This window comes from Spermophilus citellus (genome assembly GCF_964194105.1).
Source record: "Spermophilus citellus genome assembly, chromosome: 5".
NCBI lineage: Eukaryota > Metazoa > Chordata > Mammalia > Rodentia > Sciuridae > Spermophilus > Spermophilus citellus.
Genome location: NC_138186.1, coordinates 139,639,937 through 139,650,441, shown reverse-complemented (window position 1 = coordinate 139,650,441; position 10,505 = coordinate 139,639,937). Strand labels below are relative to the sequence as shown.

General features: G+C 35.8%; 1 pseudogene across 1 annotated transcript; it reads left to right on the top strand.

The window, feature by feature from the left end:
* The first annotated feature begins 2,840 nt into the window (after positions 1–2,840).
* Positions 2,841–6,308, top strand: LOC308648749 (trace amine-associated receptor 3-like; annotated as a pseudogene). The gene has a single exon. The product of its transcript is annotated as a trace amine-associated receptor 3-like (transcript).
* Positions 6,309–10,505: the final 4,197 nt, after the last annotated feature.

Genomic DNA, 10,505 nt, shown 5'->3' with positions numbered 1-10,505 from the left:
GAGGCTACATTTTTTGATAACCATTGTTTGATAACAATACTGACATTCATATTATTTGGTGCCTTGTAAGTACCATGTAAAAATATTTATTTCCTCTGTTGAAATTCTGGATTACAAGTTTTCATTTCCAACTACAATTTATATTGCATTCATATTTTAAGGCTTCAAAAATTAGATTCTGCACCTAGAGTTTGCTATGAGGCTACCAATGCCTCCTACTTAAATGAATGTATCCAGCCTCTCAAAGATTCTCTTGAGCATGCTTTAACTCCATGACATAATCCAACATTGCAAATCTGACATTTTGCAAATGTATATGGCCGGAGATATGCCAATCTTATCACATAGGGGTTGAAACTAAAACTTGAGAGGAAACATTGAAAAATTGAATAATTTTCAATCCCTCTTGAAAATTATTTGAAATCACTAGTATTTGAACATTTATTACTGACAAAAAAGACAATTTAACACAGTCCACTTGGCTCAGCATGATAGATTAAATCAAATACTTTTTTTTTTAAAGCAAAAGTGAAAGAGGTATCACTTCTTCTGAAAGAAAGCAGGGAGGAGAGTAGGAACAATGCCAATAGCTTCAAATCCACATAGGTAATTTCCAAACTTATAGGCATATTATGAAGCAAAAGTTTATCTTCAAATCAGTCACTAAGAAATCAGAATATAAACGTGGCTGTATAACCAATGTGATCCTGCAATCTGTACACGTGGAAAAATAAGATTACATACCCCATTTGAATCAAATGTATGATATGTCAAGATCATTGTAATGTTTTGAGCAACTAATAAAAAAATTAAAACAACAACAACAAAAAAGAAATCATAATACAGATTTCCAGAGAACATTGTTAGTTTGTTAAAGCTGGTCAATGTAGACTTCATTAAGTGCTTATAGACAGATGCATGTTTTTCAGATATTATCTCTGATCTTTAAATCAAGTAATTGAGTGCATTACTCAGGAGGAAACTGAGGCCCAAGGACATTAAATGACTTGTTCAAAATGGAGCAGATAATAAGTGGTAGAACCAATAAAACAACACATTTCCAATTTCAAAGTCATACCATGGAAATTCAGATAACAAGGAGGTTGGAACTGTACCATGTAGCAGTTCTTTGTAACATTTTACTTGAGGATTTCTCAGTTTAAAACATTCATGATTTTTCCTTATAGCAATAGTTAGTGCTAATAAGAAGAAATACACAGTAGAAGATTTGATATCATATTGAAACACCTAGTAGAACATCCCAGTCCTTAATAAATGAGCATTTGCTTGTTTGCAGTGCTTAGTGAGGCTATCTCAATGTCATGGCTGTGATCATTAAGATCACAAGGGCAATTGGGGCATGGTAGTCTCCTAGGCAATCATATACTTCAACTCTGTACATGTGTGTTCGAAGACTTAGATACTATACAAGTTAATTTGTAAGTCTGAGCTCTCTGACATTGTCTTTTGTTTTAGTTTGGAGAATATATGAGTTTCAGCTGGAAGAAAATTTCTAATTCCCCTAAGTGGTAGGTGAAATTGAAAAGAGCCAGTATAGCACCTTCCTAACATGTTCATGGGACAATGAAAATGAATTACGCCATCCTGAACTCAAGTGCTTTTAGCAGAAATACTCAATAGCTTTGTTTTCTTCTACTAATACTTTATATTTCTCTTTAGTTCTCTTCTCTGCAGTCTAAAATACCAGTGAAATATGCCCATGTCACATCTCTCAGCTCTGCCTATCTAAATACTACTCTGGGCGGGATTTCTTTATAGCAACCTCAGAAATAATTTAATCCCAGAAAGTGTCTTCATGAAATATGCTCCTGGAACTAGTCCATTCATCTATGACAAAGTTTCAAGTATATAGAATCCATTGCTTTTATTGAAATAATGCAGATATTTTTAAAAATGACCATAATCTACCATATTTGTACACTTATTCATTCACAAATCTTATCCAGTTTCTATTACAATCACTAAACTGGTACTGAGAATCCAAGAGTGCACCAAATAGACAAGTTCTTCCTCTAATGGTGTTGTAACAGAAAGACACACCCTGTCAGATGTAGTTGTTTTGTTTGTTTAGTTTATTAGATAAAGTCAAGAAAAAACAAAATGTGAGTCTCTTTGTATTTTAATATTCACCATTCAACAATTATTTATAAAGTGCTGTCACTTGTAGGTTAAAATGGAACCTAGGTTAGATGCTCACAATCTTTTCTTGATGAAAACCACAGAAGAAAGAGAAGATGAGGAGGAGTGGGAGAAGATCAATAGTGGAGGGAACATATTCTCACTATGGATTAGACATGCACCAGGGTTGAAAGTGTCATTCAGCAAGTCTCTGCTCTGAGCCTCAGACTTCATTCCATGTCTCTCTTTCATCTTGTCTCTTTGATCTTCTGTTTTCTGTTCGTAAGAATTGATTTAAAACTAATAGCCTTTGGCTTGTCAATGACCCACAAACTGTTAGAACTGGAAGTGCCTAGAAAGCACATCTAGCCAGCACACCTCATATTACCAGAGCTCCCCACTGGTCCCCACTGGCTCCCAGAACTAGAAGAACTCCCAGGGCAACAATCTTTTCCTGCCTGCTTTTTTGGAAAGCAGTAATGTAAACCTTTAACCAGAGGAAGCCCAAGATACCTATGGAATGATCAGATCACGAAGGCATCCTCCTAAGATTTTCTGAACAGAAGTCTTCCTGTGACTTGAGAACAGGAAACTTCTTTGACTGGCATCATACAGGGTTTATATTTTTTGGCTTTGTTTTTGCACAGTGTCTTCCTTCTTCCATCTCTCAGAGAGAATGACAGAATCAAAAGCAATGAAGGGAACTTCTAACACCTTCCTATCAGGAAAGAAACTTGCTGCTCATCCTTAGAGTTCTTTTTTATACTCTTTCTTAAGGGTTTTAAGGGGAAAACTAAATAGAACCTGTCTAAATAGGAAAGTTTCTAAATGTACGCTGCAGTTGAATCTCCAATTTGAGAGAATCTGATGTAGCTTCGGAGTGTTCTCTATCTCTAATTCACCATGACTAGGCTCACTTTCCTGAAGCCCACTAAGTAGACTTGATATTACCTTATAGGCACAGCAGCAAGCCTTTCTAAAGTCTATTAGTCAGATGTATTTCAGGGTGATATATACCCCAGAATGAATAGCAAACCAGATGCAATGATTTATTGAAAGGCATTATCCATCTTCCTTCATTCAGCCTACCGTGACAAACAGCAGCCATGTGAGATATGTGGGATAGGTGTGAGTGTAAAGTTTGTGTTTCTCCTGGGTCACTCATGCCTGTGGCATAACTCCACTAGTTAGAGTCTCAGATAAGCTATAAGACGCAAATACCAGAAGGCAAATGAGAACAGGAAAGGAGGACATAGGAAGAGAGAAAGGGAGTAGAAAATAGAGAAGCTATAAAACATTGGCCCTGGTGCATGGTTTATTTCACAGATGTGTGGCTTTGAGCAGCTGTGTTGAAAAGTCATGTTTCGATATTCCACAGCAATATGCCATTTCCAATTCCTAAAATACATGCAGACTTTCTGTAAATAAATAATTCAAATTATTAAAAGAATGTATAATGAAAACTTCGTGACTTCACTTAGATTTTGTTTATTAAGTATTTTTAGGGTGAAAGTGATGTTTGCTTATTGTAGTTCAGGAGTTAATAGGAAAGTAGCTGTTCAAGGTAAAAGTAAATAAAAACCTCTTGAAAATCTTTCAATACATTACCAGGACTAAAAGAGTCATAAACAATCCCATGTTGATTGAATGAATGGGTGGAATAAATAATTAGTAAAATAATTAGGAAAGAAGAAGCAGCTGAAATTTTTCATTTTTGTTGGGCAACAACTAACTCAGTAGGCAAATATAGATGATATAATTTTAAATATTTAAAATAAGTTAGAGTTGAAGTGAATTAATAACAGATGATTTTGAACCCTATTGTACTATCAGGAGCTGAAATTTGCTTGGGATCGTTTTCAGAAGAGAACGAATGGACTCATCCTCTTGGAAAGGAATTTGAAGTGACAAAGCACCATGGATCTAACTTATATTCCCAAAGACTTATCCAATTGTCTCAACTTTGGAAACAAATCCTGCCCTCCCACTCATCGCTCTTTTTATGTCCGAGTGATAATGTATTCGGTTATGACTGGAGCCATGGTTATCACCATCTTTGGAAACTTGGTTATAATAATCTCCATATCACACTTCAGACAGCTTCACTCTCCTACAAACTTTCTGATCCTCTCCATGGCAACCACAGATTTTCTGCTGGGTTTTGTCATCATGCCATACAGCATGGTGCGATCAGTGGAGAGCTGCTGGTATTTTGGGGATGGCTTTTGTAAATTCCATGCAAGTTTTGACATGATACTAAGCCTGACCTCCATTTTCCACCTCTGTTCCATTGCTATTGATTGATTTTATGCTGTGTGTGACCCTTTACACTACACAACCACAATGACAACCTCAATGATAAAGAGATTGCTAGCATTTTGCTGGTCTGCCCCAGCTCTATTTTCATTTGGTTTAGTTCTATCTGAGGCCAATGTTTGTGGTATGCAAAGCTATGAGATTCTTGTTGCTTGCTTCAAGTTCTGTGCACTTACTTTCAACAAATTTTGGGGAACAATATTGTTCACTACCTGTTTCTTTACTCCCGGCTCCATCATGGTTGGTATTTATAGCAAGATTTTTATTGTTTCCATGCTGGAGTCATTAGCAATCTGCCTGAAAACACAAAAGGGGAGGTGAAAAATGCCCTAAGAAAAAAGACAGGAAAGCAGCTAAGACCCTGGGTATAGTCATGGGGGTGTTTCTAGCTTGTTGGTTGCCCTGTTTTCTTGCTGTTTTGATTGATCCATATTTAGACTACTCCACTCCCATAATTGTGCTTGATATTTTGGTATGGCTTGGGTATTTCAACTCTACTTGCAACCCCCTCATTCATGGATTTTTTTATCCATGGTTTCGTAAAGCTCTTAAGTACATTGTATCAGGAAAAAATATTTAGTTCCCATTCAGAAACTGCTAAACTGTTTCCTGAAGCACATTAATGAAAAACCATTACAGAAGTTAATAGAATATTGAAAATGAGATTGCTATTACTTAGTCCTGCAGTCTATATCCCATATTACTATGTTATTCTTTGAAATTTCTGTAATCCCAGTTCTATAACCTGTACAAGAGCTACTTTCAACATCTTGAATCAATTAATGAATGTCTCATTTATTGTTAACTCTGTGTCCAATGTACATGGTGGGGAAAATGTACAAAAGAAATATAAAACAAAGTTTGGAACAGGTTCTACTAGATTTACACCCAACTAAAGCCAATGTAAATAAAGAGATGGTTTTGTTTTCTATCTGATTCTACTTTGCAAGTTCAGAAAAGGGAAGATCCTTGTGACTAATTTGAGCTTTTAAACATTCCGCTGTCATTTATTTAAAAAAAAATCTAAAAATGCTTTACATGACATTGACATGCTTCTCTTAAATATCTTAAATTGTTTAAATGCTACGTGCCCCCACACCCCATGTCCAGGCTTCTTAACCAGCTCTGAACATGCTGGGTTAAAGGGTCACCTTTGCCCAGGGTTTCCAATGGCATTTACCCATGAGAAGCACCCTTGAGAGATCAGTGGATGGAAAGAGGGTAAAATCAGGGTACTTTTCTGCAAACCTGCCCCAGAGATGGCTGTATTCCTCTAAGAAAGGCCATTTCAAGTCCCTTTCCATGCAGCCACCCTCTCAAGAGTTCCTGTAACTGCTCCATTCCCCTGCTACTCTGATCTAGCTGGGGTGGTGGCTCCCTCCATTGCTGCTTCTGGGTACAACTCTGTTTCTTCCTGGTTTCCTTCCACCAGCTGTCCTCACACACCTTTGCAAACACACCCTTCATTAAACTCTCCTCAATCAGCCAGAGTGATTGCACCATCTGTTTCCTGTTGGACACCTGAGTAATGTAATTTTCATTGCTCACAGATGATGTTTAGAAATTCTCCCCAATGCATCAAGTTCTATATTAGCCTGATTTGGCATTTCTTTGTTTTTTCCACATTTAATTGCTCTGCTCAGCTCTACATTTCTCTAAAGGAATCACTGACCTCCCCAATAAGTAGTTCACCCATTCGCTCCATGGGGACTACTCAGCCTCCTCCTCCACTGGCCACAGTTCTTTTCACTTCTAAGATCTGACTGTCCATTTGAGATTTCTGGTGTCCTGATTGTCATTGTTGATTCTTTGAGGTAATTTTGGCCTTTAAAATTAATATTTCATTTGTAAAATAATTCTGAAACACCTAGTCCTTTCCTAAAATCTTCATTTTTTTAAAAAAACTTATCACAACTTTTCACAACTTTCCACAACTTTTAAGCAGCAGTTGCAGCCTAACTAATTCCCTTTATGTTTTAGTTGTATTCATCAAACTTAAATGTTTAGGTTCCCTTTGTGTTTATTCAATTGTCAGTCTAATATCTTAACTTTTCTAGTATTTTTAATAAATCTTGTTAATTTAGTGATATACTAATGTGAATTTTATGATTCCTAAAAGTAGAATACCATTTAGAAACAGTAAATTTCACAATTGAAAATTCATATATAAATCAATTATTTAATAATACATCTAGGCAGAATCACAAAGCTATTGTAATAAATATTATTGAATGTTAAATTGTTTTAAACCTTGCAAATACTAAAAATGACAAAGATTGTTTTTGGAGTGAACACAAACTGTATCAACAGTATGGGTTTGATTTACTTTGTCATGTGTTCTTTTTAACATTGTTATGAGAAATTTTATTGATCATATGCACAAAATGCAATTCTACATATGAAGATATCCTTAGATTTGTACTTGAAGAAAATTGGTCTTGATTAATCACGTACTCTTTGTACTAGAGTATTATACTGATTTTACATCATCAGATTCGTCCTTGATGTTGGTTTTCCTCTATTAAACTGAAGATTTTCTTGCCTCTCATTATTGCTGAACTAGAGCAGGCTAAGTTCTCATTGAAATGTTACTTGAAACATCTTAGTGAGTTAATCACCTGGTTGCAGCCTATGAGTTCTTTGGTATATGCATGCCCTGCTCCTCACCTTTACCTCTAGGAAAAGAAAACAAGTCATTTTCCCCCACAAATAGGATTTTTGTCATTATTAATAATCTACATTTTTAAGTAGAGTCTTGCACTAGTATTTTATATCTATTAACTTGTTCAACTGTCTCATCCCTAGTTAGCTTTTCCAGTTCTACCACATTCACCAACAAACTCTGCAAGTTTTCCCAGTTCGGCTCCTTTACCATTCTACCTCTATAATGTAAAAATCATGGAGAAGATGAATATATTGGCAAGGCTTTGTATGTCTTCTCCAAAGCCATTTGAAATCACTTAATTGATGGCTTCTTTCAAGTCACTTGGACATAACTCATGGGTCATAGTTTCCATCATCTTCCTCTAGATTAGGTAGACTTGTTGGTGCTGAGCATAAAAGGTCTTCCAAATCTGGTTCAGTTTTTAAGTAAAATTAATGCCAAACAAATGAGGGAAATAACCATCAGTAGTCTTGATCTCACCTGAATTTCAATCATGGTCTGACATATTTTTGACCAGGGAACATATTTTGTCTCACATAAAACTATGCAATGGATGTAGGCAGTTTTGGAAATAATACCCTCAGTAATTAGCAGGAATTTTCTAAATGCAGCTCCCCATTCTGCATAACAGTGAAGCTCTCTTTGAACACACAACATTTGAGACCATCAATACAATTTTGGCTCCTTGAGTCCTTATCATTAGTGTTTATTCAATATTTCTTATATTGAACATAGTGGGTGCTTTCACATAATGCCAATCTTTCTCAGAAAATATAACAACCACTTCTTAGTTGTCTTTTGGTTGTCTTTTCTAAGATGTTATTTCTTGAAAACAGTCAAATTTCTAACTCATAGAGTTAAAACAAAGCATTTTCTAAATCCATAGGCTTAATCTGTTCTGGTCAGTACTTGCCTTTTTGGTGTCACTCCTCCTCCTCCTCCTTCTCCTCCTCCTCCTCCTCTTCCTCCTCCTCCTCTTCTTCCTCTTCCTCCTCCTCCTCCTCCTCCTCTTCTTCCTCCTCCTCCTCCTCCTCCTCCTCCTCTTCCTCCTCCTCCTCCTCCTCCCCCCCTTCCTTCTCCTCCTTCATCTCCTCCTCCTCCTTCATCTCCTCTTCCTCCTTCATCCCTCTTCTTTCTCCTCATCCTCCTTTGCCTTCTTCTTTTCTAATTCTATAGATCCTAGAGCTTCAAGTTTTTCTGTGTTTTCACTTGTACTTTGTCATTTCTATCTGTAAACATGTAGTTAAGCATTCTCTAGACCCTATCCCTAGCTAAAACAGTTTAATTTTTTATTAAAATAATAAGAAAGAAAACCCTAGTTTTTAAAAAATTGTTATTATTTTTTTTAAAGGCTAACACTTACGTATAAATGCCCTCAAAAGGAACTCAGACTGTGGCCACCCCAAAATATGTGCCTTATGTTTCAGCAGGTTGAAAGTTCACTGAGGAGTTATCTTAATATTAAATCATGTTTTTTTTTAGATAAACACCATTGAAAATTTCAGTTCTTTCCTGGCCCAAGCCATTAATAGACCTACAAAGAAGATATATAAATATCGAAATGATTGTTAAATTATAAATAACAGTGGACTAGCTCCTTTGGTAAAATGATTTATACCAAAATAACCATAACAACAATGATGATAACAGTAGTTTATCTGCATAGAGGATCTTGCCAAACTCCTAGGGAACCGGCAGTAAGCAGGTCTGATTTATACTTCCCAAGTCTGAGAAACAATTCCAAGTGAACCCTGCTTCAGGCTTCCGGATTCTGATATCCCCACCACTGTCCTTGTATTCCAGCCATAGAAGGTAAGTGCTTCCTGCAATACTAGTTGTGTTGATCTTAGAGTTTTTATTTTGTTTTTACCTTCTTAGTCCTCCAGTACCTCTTAAAACAATTTTTTCCTAAATTGATTTCTCCCTATTTAAGTAACAATTTTCTATCTTCCTGACTGCATCCTGATTAAAGCAATCTATATTTATTAAAAATATATTATAAATAAAGTTAAGATATCTATCTAGGAAAAAGTTTGGAAAGCACTTTGTCATGCCAGATGAGCATAAAAAGAAAACTCATGTTCCACAAAAAACGAAAAAGAAAATAGAAATACTAGATGACCCAACTATTCCACTCCTCGGGTACACATCCAAAGGAATCAAAGTCAGCATATAATATCGACACCTGTATACCCGTATTTATCATGGCACTTTTCATAATAATAGAATCAGCCTAGATGCCCATCAGTAAATGCTGCATTTTTTAAAAGTAGCACATATACACAATGGAGTATTTCTCAGCCACAAAGAAGAATGAAATGTGTCTTTACCAGGAAGATGCATGAAACTGAAGAGCACTATGTTAAGCAAAATAAGCCAGATTCAAAAAGACAAGTATCTCATGTTTTCCTCATGAATGGAATCTAGGGAGAAAAATAAAATAAAGTAAAAGGGGAACTATTAGGGAAGGGAACCAGGGGAAGTGGGAAAGAGGATGATAGAGGGGAATGGGGAGGAAGAGATAACCAAAGTACATTATCTACATACTTGAAAATGGCACAAAGAAACCTATTATTTTTTACAATTAATATGCACTAATAATTATAATAAAAATGGTTGAACAGAAAACTCATCAATTCTCCAATGCTCCAACCATTCCAATTCACCAAGAGAATAATTTTATGAAGAAAATTCTCCAAGGATGCAATAGTTTTCCAAGTTGACTTCTTTGTTTGTTTGTTTGTTTGTTGGTGCTGGTGATTGAACCTGGGACCTCAATATGCTAAACACATGCCCTATCACACTAAGCCCAACAAATTGATTTAAATACAAATAATTTGATTCTTTTTTTTTTTTTTTTTGGTAAGTACTCAAGCTTTGGTGTTCTCCAAATCATTGCATATTTAAGTGCAATGATTTTGTGGTCTTTATGAATGATAAATTAATCTATGTAAATTATTTAAAATTTAGAACACACAACTATGACACACTAATGGAAACACGTCCCCAATGGTTGTCAAAATACCCACAGAGTGACGTAAGTTTCTACTTTTCATCTGGTTGTTTTGCAACATTTTTCTTTTTGCTTGGACCTTTATTTGGAAAGCCGTAAACTTAAGGAAACACATATTGAAGCAACATTCCTGATTTGTACATGGCAGCAAAGGGTAAAGGTATCAGGGAGTCACCTTTTCACTAGGAATTAAAGGGTTCACTGTTTGAAATCACTATTTAGCATTTGGTAATAACAGAATGAGTATTTGTTGGATTTGAACTAAATGTTTTTCTTACTCCTTTTCTCTGTTCATTTTTCATCATTTCTCACATTTGGCCTTCTGGTGAGGCTCATCCACATTACCCCTTAGAGGCAATAATAATGAGAGCA